The sequence below is a fragment of the Macrobrachium nipponense genome, chromosome 43, assembly GCF_015104395.2.
Source record: "Macrobrachium nipponense isolate FS-2020 chromosome 43, ASM1510439v2, whole genome shotgun sequence".
Classification (NCBI taxonomy): Eukaryota; Metazoa; Arthropoda; class Malacostraca; order Decapoda; family Palaemonidae; genus Macrobrachium; species Macrobrachium nipponense.
Window position 1 is genome coordinate 46,186,502 of NC_061104.1, and position 12,299 is coordinate 46,198,800.

The following is a 12,299-nucleotide window of genomic DNA, read 5'->3' on the forward strand; positions in this document are numbered from 1 at the left end:
AGGAACTTCATATTTTTTATTTGAACTCTTGGCGTAAAGGTTAAATTTTGTGTTGTTGTAACCATTAGGCTAACGTGTAGGATTTATTAGATCTGAGGCGGAGTAGTGGTCAGACACTGAAAAATTTTGAAAGACGCAATAAACTGTTCCTTTTAAGAGCGCAGCATTTGAGTTTGTTGCAGCTCACTTTTAAGTGTGTTTTATGGACTCGATGCTAATTCTAACATTTGACAACTATAGAGGTGAAATTGAGATGATTAAACCCAATAACTTTCATTCATATAGATTATAGACATACCACGGGTTTACTAAAGCACTCAAATGCTATGACACTGACTCTCGAAAAAGTAGTTGCAGCTTGTGAATATCATTGAAACTATTTTCCCAAGGCCTTTGCAGTGGGTTGAATAGATTAAGAAATTTGGTAAATTGGTGTGTTGGGTTTATTGGTCTTTTTGTAATGAAACTGGTCGTACACTCATATGTTGACAAATCCACAGTTATCTTGTTTGGCATTCATTCCCTTATGAAGTAATAAGGCTTTTTTTTTTTCTAAGCTGACGCACACACGTGCGAAAGGAATTGAAAAATGCGAGGAGAACGCCGTCTTTGCCCTTTAAACATTAAGTCTGACAAAAGCGGTACATTTAAAACCACCCTCCTCTCCCCCAACACACGCAACTAGTACGGACATATAGAAAACGCGGGGTCGTAGTCTGGTATAAAATTTTGAGTTCAATAAATTGTGATTCTCTCTCTCTCTCTCTCAGCTTGTTCAACTTGACTCGGTTTTCAATTTCCGATTGTAGAACTTCCTTTTGAGACTTGTTCTTGATTCTTGCAACTATTTCTCATTCATCTTGTTATTTTCACTTGGTATAACATTTTGATAGCACACTTTTAGCGTCGTCATCGAGTATTTTTTTTTTATGTAGTACAATCATTTTGATTTTTGTTGGAAAGTATGGCAGCATCAATTGAATTTTTGTACAAGTTTTTCTTACTGCTCTTTTCTTCAAGGCGAATATCTGCTAAAATATGGCTGATGTTCATCACATGAATAAGAAGTAAGGCAGGAATTTTGAATTTTGTCGATTTATTTATATATAGTATATATATAATGTAAAATATATGTATATATATGCATATGTATAATATATGTATATATATGCATATGTATAATATATGTATATATATCCATATGTATAATATATATATATATATATATATATATATATATATATATATTATATATATATATCATGGCTGAAGTTAAGCATGCCATGGTGCTTCCGTGTCCCGGGGGTGGTCGGGGTGGGGGGTGCCGAATATGGGGTATACATACATACAGTAACAAAAGATCCAGAAATCATCTTCGGGTGTAAAGACAGCTAGTTTTCGAAGGGACTTGACGTTTTGCTTATCTTGTCGGCTATATCTGGACGGGTTGGTTGGGTCTGGTATACAAAAGTCCCAGATTCCCTGTGGGAGGGGAGGTTGAATTTTGATAGGCTGTTATAGCCTCTGAAGCACTTTTAAGATCGCTATGGGTGGGGGGCGAGTAAGGAATTCGTGTGTCAAACGTCTCGTTGTCATGATTGAAAATTTTGCCTTGTTGGAGCTTGCTCACAAAAAAAAAAAAAAAAAAAAAAAAAAAAAAAAAAAAAAAAAAATTAATCTAAAGACATCGAAACGTAGATGCCTAAACAGATTTGCAGTACAAACCTAACTCATTACTTACTATAATAGGCGTAATGTCTGTCCGCCCGTATGTCAATCAATCATGGCCAAACGGCTGGTCCAATGGGCATGAAACTTGGCAGGTTTATAGTGGGGTTCCCTAAGATGGTTTATAATGGGGGTTTCATCTTACCTTTCCCCACCTCCGAAGGGTGTGTGTGTGTTGAGAGGGGATTCCCTAAAACGGAGCTGGTTCTGCCCATGACACGAGGCTGGTTATACCCGTAGACTTTGTTACGTTACGATTTTTCTTGCATAATTTCTGTATATGTACATATATGTTTGCTAGTTCATTTAAACATGGCATCATTTTCGTCCATCGCTGCCAAACCTATTTCCTATGTTGTTGTTGTTTTACATTAAGCTGGCCTTATGCCAAGCACGGGCCCTTGCTCATAGAGCAGCCTGTAGGTCAATTTGAATCATTTGCAGGTGAATGGTGAGATTTTTAGGATGTGAGGATTGCTCTTTATTTCGACCATATGGATGTGAAAGTGAAATGGTGTGCATGAAAAAGTGAAATGAAACGGGCGAGGTTACAAACCCTCAGAGCCCAAAGGCACCCATCCATCTGTAGGAGAAAACAGATCGATAGCAGCGAGTACTGGCGAGTCCAGAGATAGCCAGTAAGGAAAAATTATTATATCGGAGAAAAACGGAAACAATGAAACACAATCTATAGAGTAAAATACCACATTTCATTACTCGAGAAGAGAACAGGAAGCATCGATCGTTAGCGGTAGAGAACGATGAAAGAAAAACGAAAACATATAAGTTTTAGAGACAGCAAAACAGCAAACAGAGGTTAAGTAACACCTCACGCGGAAGCCAGTAGTTAGTGATAGTTGAAAAATGTCGGTCGTTAGACGGGAGGCGGCCGAAGAACGGAGGAGAAAGTTAGGTTGCGAAGAAGTAGAGAAAGGAGATAATTGCCAACTAATAAGCCAACTAATTAGTTAAGTTAACCAACTTCGTATGGGGCAAACGATACTCTTCCAATGAGGTGGTCTGGAAGGTCAATCTCGTAGTTCATGACGTCACTCAAGAGTTGTTCTACCAGCGTTTTTGAAAAGCTTTTTCCTGCTTCTGAAATTGTCAATGTTCACGCAGTACTTAAGCTCATCCTCGACGGTGAGAAGGACCTTTGTGAGAGATTTATCAGTGACGTCTAGTTTGGTCTGAGTTGATCCATTCAGAATACCGCAGCCAGTTTTCGTATCCTGAGTTTTCTTTACGGGCTGGCAGTGATTCTGTCTGGGTACCTGCTTCGACGCGCAAAACCATCGTCATCTTGATTCAAGATGGCGTTGGCAAAACAGGAACCACTGTCGATGTAAGGGTTGGGGGAATAATTTCAGCGGTTGGAGGAGGTTGGAGAGCGGGAATGTGGTGGTAGGGAGGTGAGGGACTGGAAATATGGTACAGGGTTTGAGGAGGTTGGGAGAAGGAAGGTTGAGGAGTTTGTGGCGCAGGAGGCAGATTCGTTTCTGGTTTGATTGGAGGTCTCTGGGCGGGCGATGGTTGTCGCTCTCGAGGTCTTGCAGGTGGAGGCGGGGACGTCCTTCGTCTTGCGAATCTTTTCTAATCTGTCAGGGCACACCTCTTAAACCAAGCATGTTGTTGCTGCTTGCAGTTAGCGTAGCGGGCAACAGTGTGGTCTTTTGCCTTTCATTTCGTTAGGCACACCTGTGTGTCAGATAAAAAAGAATAAAAAAACATAAAAACTGGCAAGATTATTTTCATACATCAATCATCTGTTCCCCCCATTCTCTTCGTTAGCCGAATCGAATTTTGTTGAATTTTTTTTTATTTTATTTCTAATCATTACTGAATAAACAAGTCGTGTTTGATTTTTGTCATTATGAATTTTTGCCTTAGTTCCTGGGGCAGCATTCTCAATAGTCTAGATTTTATGTGGTCGTAATATGATTAATATTATTATTTTTTATTCTGTAGTCTGCTCCCACTTTTAATTTTACTGCGAGGGGTATATGACAGAGGAGGCCTCTTGGATATGTTTTCTGTCTTTAAAGAGATGATTATCGAAGCAGACATTTCCGGATGAATGGGTTATTTTCGTAATTTTTAGGTTTCAGCTTCAAATCGCCGTTTATGTCATTTAAGGCCCCCACCCACTCACCACACACCTCTAGTACGGACATATGACAACGAGGTGTCGTGGTCTGGTATAAAATATCCTGATTGATTCTCTCTCTCTCTCTCTCTCTCTCTCTCTCTCTCTCTCTCTCTCTCTCTCTCTCTCAGTTGCACTGGAAGTGTGTTCAACTTGACTCATTCTTTTAATTTCCGATTGCAGAACTTTATGTTGAGACTTGTTCATCATTCATGCAAACATTCTCATTCATTTCCTGTTGTTTAAATTGGTATAACGTTTTGACAGCGAATTTTTAACGTTGTTATTGACTTGGATATTTTGTGCAGTACAAGAATTTAGATTTTTGCCGAGAGAACATGGCAGCATCAGTTGGATTTATATAAATTGTGTTTTCATTTTTTCTTACTGCTCTTGTCTTCCATTTGGCAGTTGTTCGCCATATGGATGAGAGAAATGACGTGAGTTCCGAATTGTCACTTTTCATTTCTATCACGTTAAGTGGGGCATGTACGGTAATACTAAGACCTCTTATAGTCGCTGTTGGTATAAGCAGCCGATACTGATAGGCCGTTAAGGGAGGGGGGTTAGCCCCCTGCCCCTATATTTTATAATCTAGTGGAATAATTGACAGTGATGTTCACGCGTAAAGCTCATTTATTCATATTTTATCATTTTTTATAAAATATATGCCGTTTCCGGTATGATTCAACGTATACTTGTTTTATCCAGTGTGAATGATTTGTCAATGTCATATAAGATGGTCTTTTCCACTCCCAGTTTTATTATTTTTCTAAAGTATTTTACCAGTTTTATTATTTTTCTGAAGTATTTTATTTCTGGTTATGGTATGGCGTTTGCATTTGTCAATACGTCTGTCAAACCGGTCGTGTCTCGTCTTTCGTAGATATCGATGTCATAGAAGTTGCTACGTAGATACACAGGAAGGTTCAAAAGCAGTAAGGTTCAAAAGCAGTAAGGTTCAAAAGCAGAAAGGTTAAAAAAGCAGTAAGGTTCAAAAGCAGTAAGGTTCAAAAGCAGTAAGGTTAAAAAAACAAAGGTTAAAAAAAAGAAAAAACAGAAAGGTTCAAAAGCAGTAAGGTTCAAAAGCAGTAAGGTTCAACAGCCAAGTGACGTCTTCCGCCTCTCCCCTTATGGGGGGCGTCAGGTAGAAAATTGCCAAGATTCTCACACTTAATTTGTTTCTCTCCAATCGTCCCTATTTCACTCTGCCACCCGAACTATTGTTGGTTAATGCTAATCGTTTTCTTGAATGATTTTCTTTCTTGTTTTTCAATCTTTGCCGAATGAACAAGTTTTTTTCTCTATCATTACATATTTTTGCCATTGGTTCCAGGGGCAACGTTCTGAATAGTATAGAGGTGGGCCATGTTTATTCCCTGGAACCCTTTCGCGGAAAACTCTGATCTCACGGAACCCTCAATAACTTTATTATTTGTCAAGATATCTGTATATTAAGGGGATCGTTGCAAAGGCAAAGTTTTTCAGCTATAATTTGATGTATAGTTTGTTTGGGTTTTTATATGTAAAATGAGAGTGAAGCCCCAATAATGATTAACTCGTGTAGAAGCGCGTTAACTGCTATTTGAAGAACACTGTTACTCGAATTGATTATTTACTCCGTCTAAATGGGTCTGTTGAACGTGGTTCTTAATTCTGAAGTGTTATTTTTATCGAATTTTTTTTTCAAGGGAGGTTTTGCTGTATAATTATGTAAGAGGCAATGACGACTAGAAAGTGGACGAACAGAGCACGCTTGCAAATCAATCACACAAGTACAAAGTGAATATAGAATGAACAGTATGGCTGCTTATGGGTATATGACGAAATAAGTGCAACGCCTAGCAGAAAAAAAAAAAAAAAAAATTAAACTGATTGATCGCCGCAGGTTACTGTGATATTTTTTTTAAATTTCTTCATTGCTTTACCGGTAAAAAAAAATGTACAAACATTTGCATGTAGGTTCATGTACATTTACGCAATTTTAATGAATTAATTTGATTTTACATTTATTTTAACATTTTATTGCGGCTTTAAACGCCATTTACATTTTAAAAAACCAACATATGATGTATCAAAGCTGAGAACTTTATCTTTACAACGATGCCTTAATATAAATAAAATATCTTTAAAATAAAAGTTATTGTGGGTTCCTGGTTTTGCGAGATAGGGCCGGCAGTTTGGTAGGTGCTCAAGCTTGTAGTTAAATCCAAGTATTTTGCTTCCACCCGTAATTCTACTGAATGTAGTATATGAGAGAGGATGCCTCTTAAGATACTTTTTCTATCTTTAAGCCGCGTAAGTAGATGAGAGTTGATATTTCTGGATGAGTGGGTTATTCTTGGTAATTTGAAGGTTTCAACTTCGAATCGTTTTTTATAGGGACGCGTAAGAACTTGTGACTGCCTCTGTCGAACCTTTCAAACTCAGCTGGCCTAGACAATCTAACTACCCTATCTAGTACAAACGGAACTTCTGTCGGTTCTCAGACGCCTAGAAATAACGAATAAGGTACCCAGCATTCGAAACTGTCAGCTATACATACACCCTCAAAACAATTAATATGTTTTGAAAAACATACAACCACAAACGTAAATCTGGCAGTAGTACATGGCAAATTCATCTGTGACATCGACTTCCTCTTATGATAAGAAATTTGTCAACATCAGAATTTTTATACCACAAAGAATTCCTTAGAAAGATAAATGATCAAACAATAAGAACCTTTCAATTGCAAATCAAATATATTGGAGTACGGGAACGCGTAGTAAAATGCGATTAAACGTAGCAGAAGGGAATCAATGACGCAGTCACCCACGACTATTCTTTCCCGTTCTTTCAGAATCGAAAGAAAACGATGATTCCTTTAGATCCCAAACTGAAGTAATTGTTACGCATTTGGACTAATAAAAATTTTACGCAATCGAGACAAGCCAGTTGTGGTAGAGGTTTATTGTTTGCATAAAGATTTTATGGTTTTGTATGGACGTGTGAGAAACTTGAAGATAAAGTGAGGGGCAGATATTCGAATGAAATGATAAAGCGAGGAATCAAGGTGATAGTCTAGGTCTGATTGCCACTGTATATTTCGTTTCAGTGATTCAAATCCCTTCGATCTGCACATCAGGTATCACCAATATAAGGGAGGGTTTCAAAGTATATTTAATCTAATAAACTGGATTAATATAGCCTGTAAACTAAAATTTGTTAATAAAACTTTCATGCAACTAAAGTATTTGATTTTTTATGTAATATTTCTGAGTAGAAAGTGGGTATCTATAGTTTATCAGAAGATGACTACTAATAATATTAATACTTTCCTTTAAATAGGCTACCTTCGGGGTTGAGGTCTACCTTTTTATATTTATTATTCGGGACTGGGCAATGTACAGATACTATGTAATTCTCCGTTAGCGCTTGTACAAAATTAGTGCAAACTGTTGTAGTCGTTTAGTCCCGCCAGGACCCACCACGACTTCCCAAGTTCCCAGTCGTCTGTACTCATTTGTCGTTCTTACTATGGGTTTCAGACACATTGCAAGCACGTTTTTTGGCAATAACTCTGTAACGAACACTCGTATCAGAACGAGATTTTGCTATAGTGTATTACACCCAGTGCCGTAATTTATAAGGGTATCATGAATCACTAATTGTAAAGAATAAAGACATTAGCCAGAAATGGATACGAACACAACAGTAAAAAGCTCCGCCCACCCTCTAACGACCACCAACCCCCCGTCCTTCTTCCATCCCTCACCTTCCCTTCTATCTCTCTGAAAGTTGCTTCAGTAAACTTATTTTGTCTGATTGGATCTTGTAAAGATGAATAACCCCAGGGTCCGCTGTGGTTATTCAACTTTACAAGTTTGATTATGGGGTTATTCAACTTTATAAGAGGACCCTGGGTTATTCATCTTTACAAGGTAGTTATAGGGTAATTTAGACTTCAAGGTACTTATTCGTTGTGGTTGCTTTACAAGCTGTTTATAGAGATTGTTTATACTTAAGAGTTAGTTATTAGTTGTTTTCGCTTGTTTTAGTCGGGTAGTTGCATTTTTTTCTTCAAATTCTGTTTCCTATTATGTAACAAAGCAAGAAGGACCTCATTAGAAAAGTATAACACCCTCGAAATGGATCGTTCTATTCATCAAAATATTGTTAAACCTTTATTGGTAGAAGATCCTCTTCCGGTAATAAATTGGATGAAGCGGCATGGACTTTTAAGAAGAGTTGAAGTGCAAGCACTGTGATAAGAATATGAAATGGACTAACCGTTCTGTACTACAAGATAAATATGCATGGAAGTGCCAGTTTAAAGATTGTGAGAAATATAAGCAATATGAAAGTATTCGTAAGGATTCATTTTTCTTCTGTTCCAAACTTTCGTTGCAGAAGTGGGTGGAAGTTATTTTCTTTTGGTGCGAGCAAACAAGTGTAACTCACTCAGTTAATTTTCTGACTGTTTCAAGAGTGACTGTGATTGATATCCACAATTTCTGTAGAGAGGTGTGTTCTCAATACTTCGAAAACAATCCAATCAAGCTAGGTGGATCTGGTGAAACGGTACAGATTGACGAGTCTTGCCTCTCGCACAAACCAAAATTTCACAGAGGACGGGCACCAAGCAAACCCCTATGGGATTTTGGTATTGTGGATACCTCAACGACACCGTCGTTAGGATACATGGAAATAGTCGAGTCTCGGAACGCACTTACACTATTGCCAATAATTAGGAAAGTCGTTTACCCTCAAACAATTGTACATAGTATTCAGTGGAAGGCTTATTGTAATATTGAAAAAGAACTAGGTGTTTTTACGTTGTATGGAACCAGTGGTTATTCAGCAACGGGATCAACGGCTTTACGTGACTTCCGAACCACGTCGAGAGTGAACTTCTTTCACCAGAAATACACATCTCTCACTCCTCAATGGAATGACCGAGAATCGAACCAGCGACCACCGAGGTGGGACGCCAATACCATACCAACCACGCCGCTGAGGCGCTTATACATGGTTGTATATATCTAACGATCCAGTCGGTTGTTAGCTGCCAGTTGACTAATTTATTTACGCATTGAACCGCTCATCTGTGTGTGTGTGGTAGTGGTACTTTCTGTAAATGGTTATTAGAGTGAGAGAGATCTGAATGTATGTTGAAGCAGTAAAACGATAGACACTATGATTTATGGTAAAGGGACAGTTATATGTGCATCGGTATAATCGAAGTTTTAACTCGAATGAATGTCAGGTAGAAAGGTTCAATTTTCATTTGTAACACAGAGTAACTATAAAGTTTTTATTTCTTTATTTGTAGTACTATCGCACGACTTGCTAGTTTTGCATGCTAGGAAACTTCTTTTTTTATACTCTGCTGATGTTCCTTTATGGGTTTCTAGTACATTTTAGTATTATCGTACTATAGGGCGGAGTTTCAATTCGTTTTGTAACATTTTCAGCCTATTTCCATCAAACAAATTTTTCATAAGTCATTGAAACTTGTCAGTAGCTTTTTGTAATATGGGCATTAACTACGGCACTAGTTCAGTCCCCACTCTCTCAAAACAAGGGTCTTGTTCTATACTTGGTATTACCTTACAATTTGAAGCAAAGGCCTTGATTATTTGAGGCAACCACATGCTTAATGGCCATTGCCAAGGTGATTAATTTGACAGTTATGCCGTGGTTTCTCTCTCTGATTTTAAGCTCTTTAGGATCAAATCTGGTGTATCCATGGTTACAAAATTGAGTAGTTTCCTGGTGTTCTTGTATAGCAGAAGCGTTAGTCTACGCCTAATCCTCCACAATTGTTGGATTATTGAGACCATCGTGAGTTATGTGCTACCCTTGGCAGTTAATGATTGTTTACCAAGGAGGATCATTTTGGTGTTATAGCCAAATGGCATTTTGGTTAAAAAGGGGTGGGGGAGGGCGACATACGTAGAAAGAAACTGAAGGGAGTTCGTTTTAAGGTTAAGTATCTCGCATGTTAGTGTCGTTGTCAAGTGCCAGAATATACCCTTTGTTATCACAGCTAACCTCTTTTGACAGAAAACAGCCTGCGTTTACTCCAGTTATTCTATGGCCACTGATGTTTATACATTGAACCTCAAACAGTCTATTTGGTTCGTATTTTTTATTAACACTATATACATTTGCCAGTCTTATCTTCATCTGAAAGACTAATTAGGCCAAATATTATAGGTGTTGATTTTTCCACTTTAAATTTGATCAAATTTAGACTATTAGGCCTAGTGTTCAGGGGCTGTCGGCCTTTCAGCTCTAAAAACATTACCTCTTCGTCAGGAGTTGAGTCTTCTCCCACTTCCACCTTGAGAACGTGCACACTTCATTCTCTTATCTTTTTATTGATTCTAACCACTAGAACTTCCTCTCTGCGTTGTCATAGGCACTGAATGGTCCAAACAGCCCCTGGTTGCAGCTACTACACCAAAGAGCCTCTATAATTGTAACTTCTCTCCCATGACGATCTCAAAACAACCCTTTAGTTTGTGAATAAGGTCTTATTTTTTTCATTATGATGCATGAAAAAATAGTACTTGTCTAGATATGTGTAATAAACATTTCCTGACAAATGATGAAAGCTTTTCAGTTTGTCTGCATTAAGGAATTATTTTTTTTTTAAATGTTAAAGCTTGCGATACTATCAAAGTGTCATTTAGGTTTTCATAATTATAACAGCATTTTTTTTTTAATGGTCACTCTTAGAAAATTCATTTCATTTATATATATAGTTTCAAATTTATTTAAGGAGATTGCTCCTACTTATGGATTAAAAAGTAGCATTAAAATCCTTATGCTTTAGTTTCAAAATGTATTTGATGTTTCCCGAGTTTCACTACTGCCCTCTTCTGCAGGGGGAACTAAACCGGATCCGCGTCAGGGTTGGATTGAGCCTGACCTGGAACCGGGTTAGTTCTTCTGCGGGTGAGCAGCAGCGGTCCTCGGAAAGGATCAAGTTCATTACTAAACAATATTTAAAGAGCGCCTTTATCACCTTCATATTTATTTTCTTTTGTTACAGGGTGCTGCAGGAATTCCGCGGGGATGCCGAAGAGTTACGGGGTGGTGGAAGAATTTCGACGTGGGAGCAACAAGGAGTGGGGAGAGGATGGGAAAAGTAACAATTAAAAGCCAGTAATCCAGAGTTAACAGTTGTTTAAGTTCTTAAATAAATCTTTTAAGTGAAGCATCCAGAAGTTTAATTTTTGGTTGTCAGTGGTTCCGAACTCTTTGCGTAAACTTTTACATTTAATAGTTGGAAACAATTCTTGAGCTTAGTTGTCATTAGCACAAACCCTGCGAGTGGCCTAAATTTTATTTAATATATTTGCATATTGGGAAAAATCTTATATGCTTCAATAAATATGTTCAGAATTTAAATAATTACAATAATTGTCACTGAACAAATCAAGCACCTAACACTAAATTTATGATGTATGAAATAAAAATTACTTTGCCACAATTGCACTCTTCTACTAATTATGTAATTATAATAAAACTTTCGTCCACTTTATAGAATAAACTTTACTTGCCTCAATTTTTCTGTAGTATCAATGGAGATACAGCTTAACTGCAATTTCACATACAAAGGGACTTTAGTCCCTATTTTTCTTAATTCCCGAGTTCTCTCACGACCGGGTCAGCACGGCTCGTACAATCCAAGGTCTAAAGACCTTGGTACAATCCTTGTCGGGCCAAAAGTTTCTCCATTCTGCTCTCCTAGTCCCGCAGTTGAAGGGGGTTTTCGTGTGCAAAAGATTTTCCGTAGATTCTCTCCACACACTGATCTAAAGTAGTCAAGTGTAGCAAATAACGTGTGCGCTCCATCACACAGCGGGAAATATGCTGTATGTATATCAATAAGAAAATGAGCAGCTTTTTGTCGTTATCTCTCTTTTATTTTTTAATGGATAGGCCGATGATGTTCTTATAGGGATAGCAAACTTCAAGTTTATTTTGGTTGTACTGTATTCTTGACAAGAAACATTCATTGTGGAACTATATTCCTACCAGGTAGGTCAAAAATGTCTTTAAATTGTGTTATACAATTTAATTATTTTGCATCTTTATAATGAAATGCATTGGGCTAAAACTATATTCTGCATTAACCAAATATTAGTTGTAAAATGAAAATGACGGAAAACCGGGTATATTCTTAATGAATAAATGGAAGTGATTTTATTCTAGGAAATAAAATTTCGCACAACTTTGTTGAATTGATCTGTTTCACAGATTATCAATGACTTTGATGTAATGTGATTCTTTTGCCAATACGTTATAGGATACTGATTTTATAACTTGAAAAAAATGCAACAATTTTCTTTTCCTGGGTTTCAATGTTCTCAACGTCAGTTTTTGTTAATATGCAATAGAGTAATATATTTATTTACACCAGAAAGCTGAG

General features: G+C 37.4%; 1 long non-coding RNA gene across 1 annotated transcript; it reads left to right on the top strand.

Moving 5' to 3' along the window:
- Positions 1 to 2,883: 2,883 nt before the first annotated feature.
- LOC135213717 (uncharacterized) lies at positions 2,884 to 12,293 on the top strand. Its single transcript, XR_010314193.1, has 2 exons — positions 2,884 to 3,073; positions 10,917 to 12,293. It is a non-coding gene; the product is annotated as an uncharacterized LOC135213717 (long non-coding RNA).
- Positions 12,294 to 12,299: the final 6 nt, after the last annotated feature.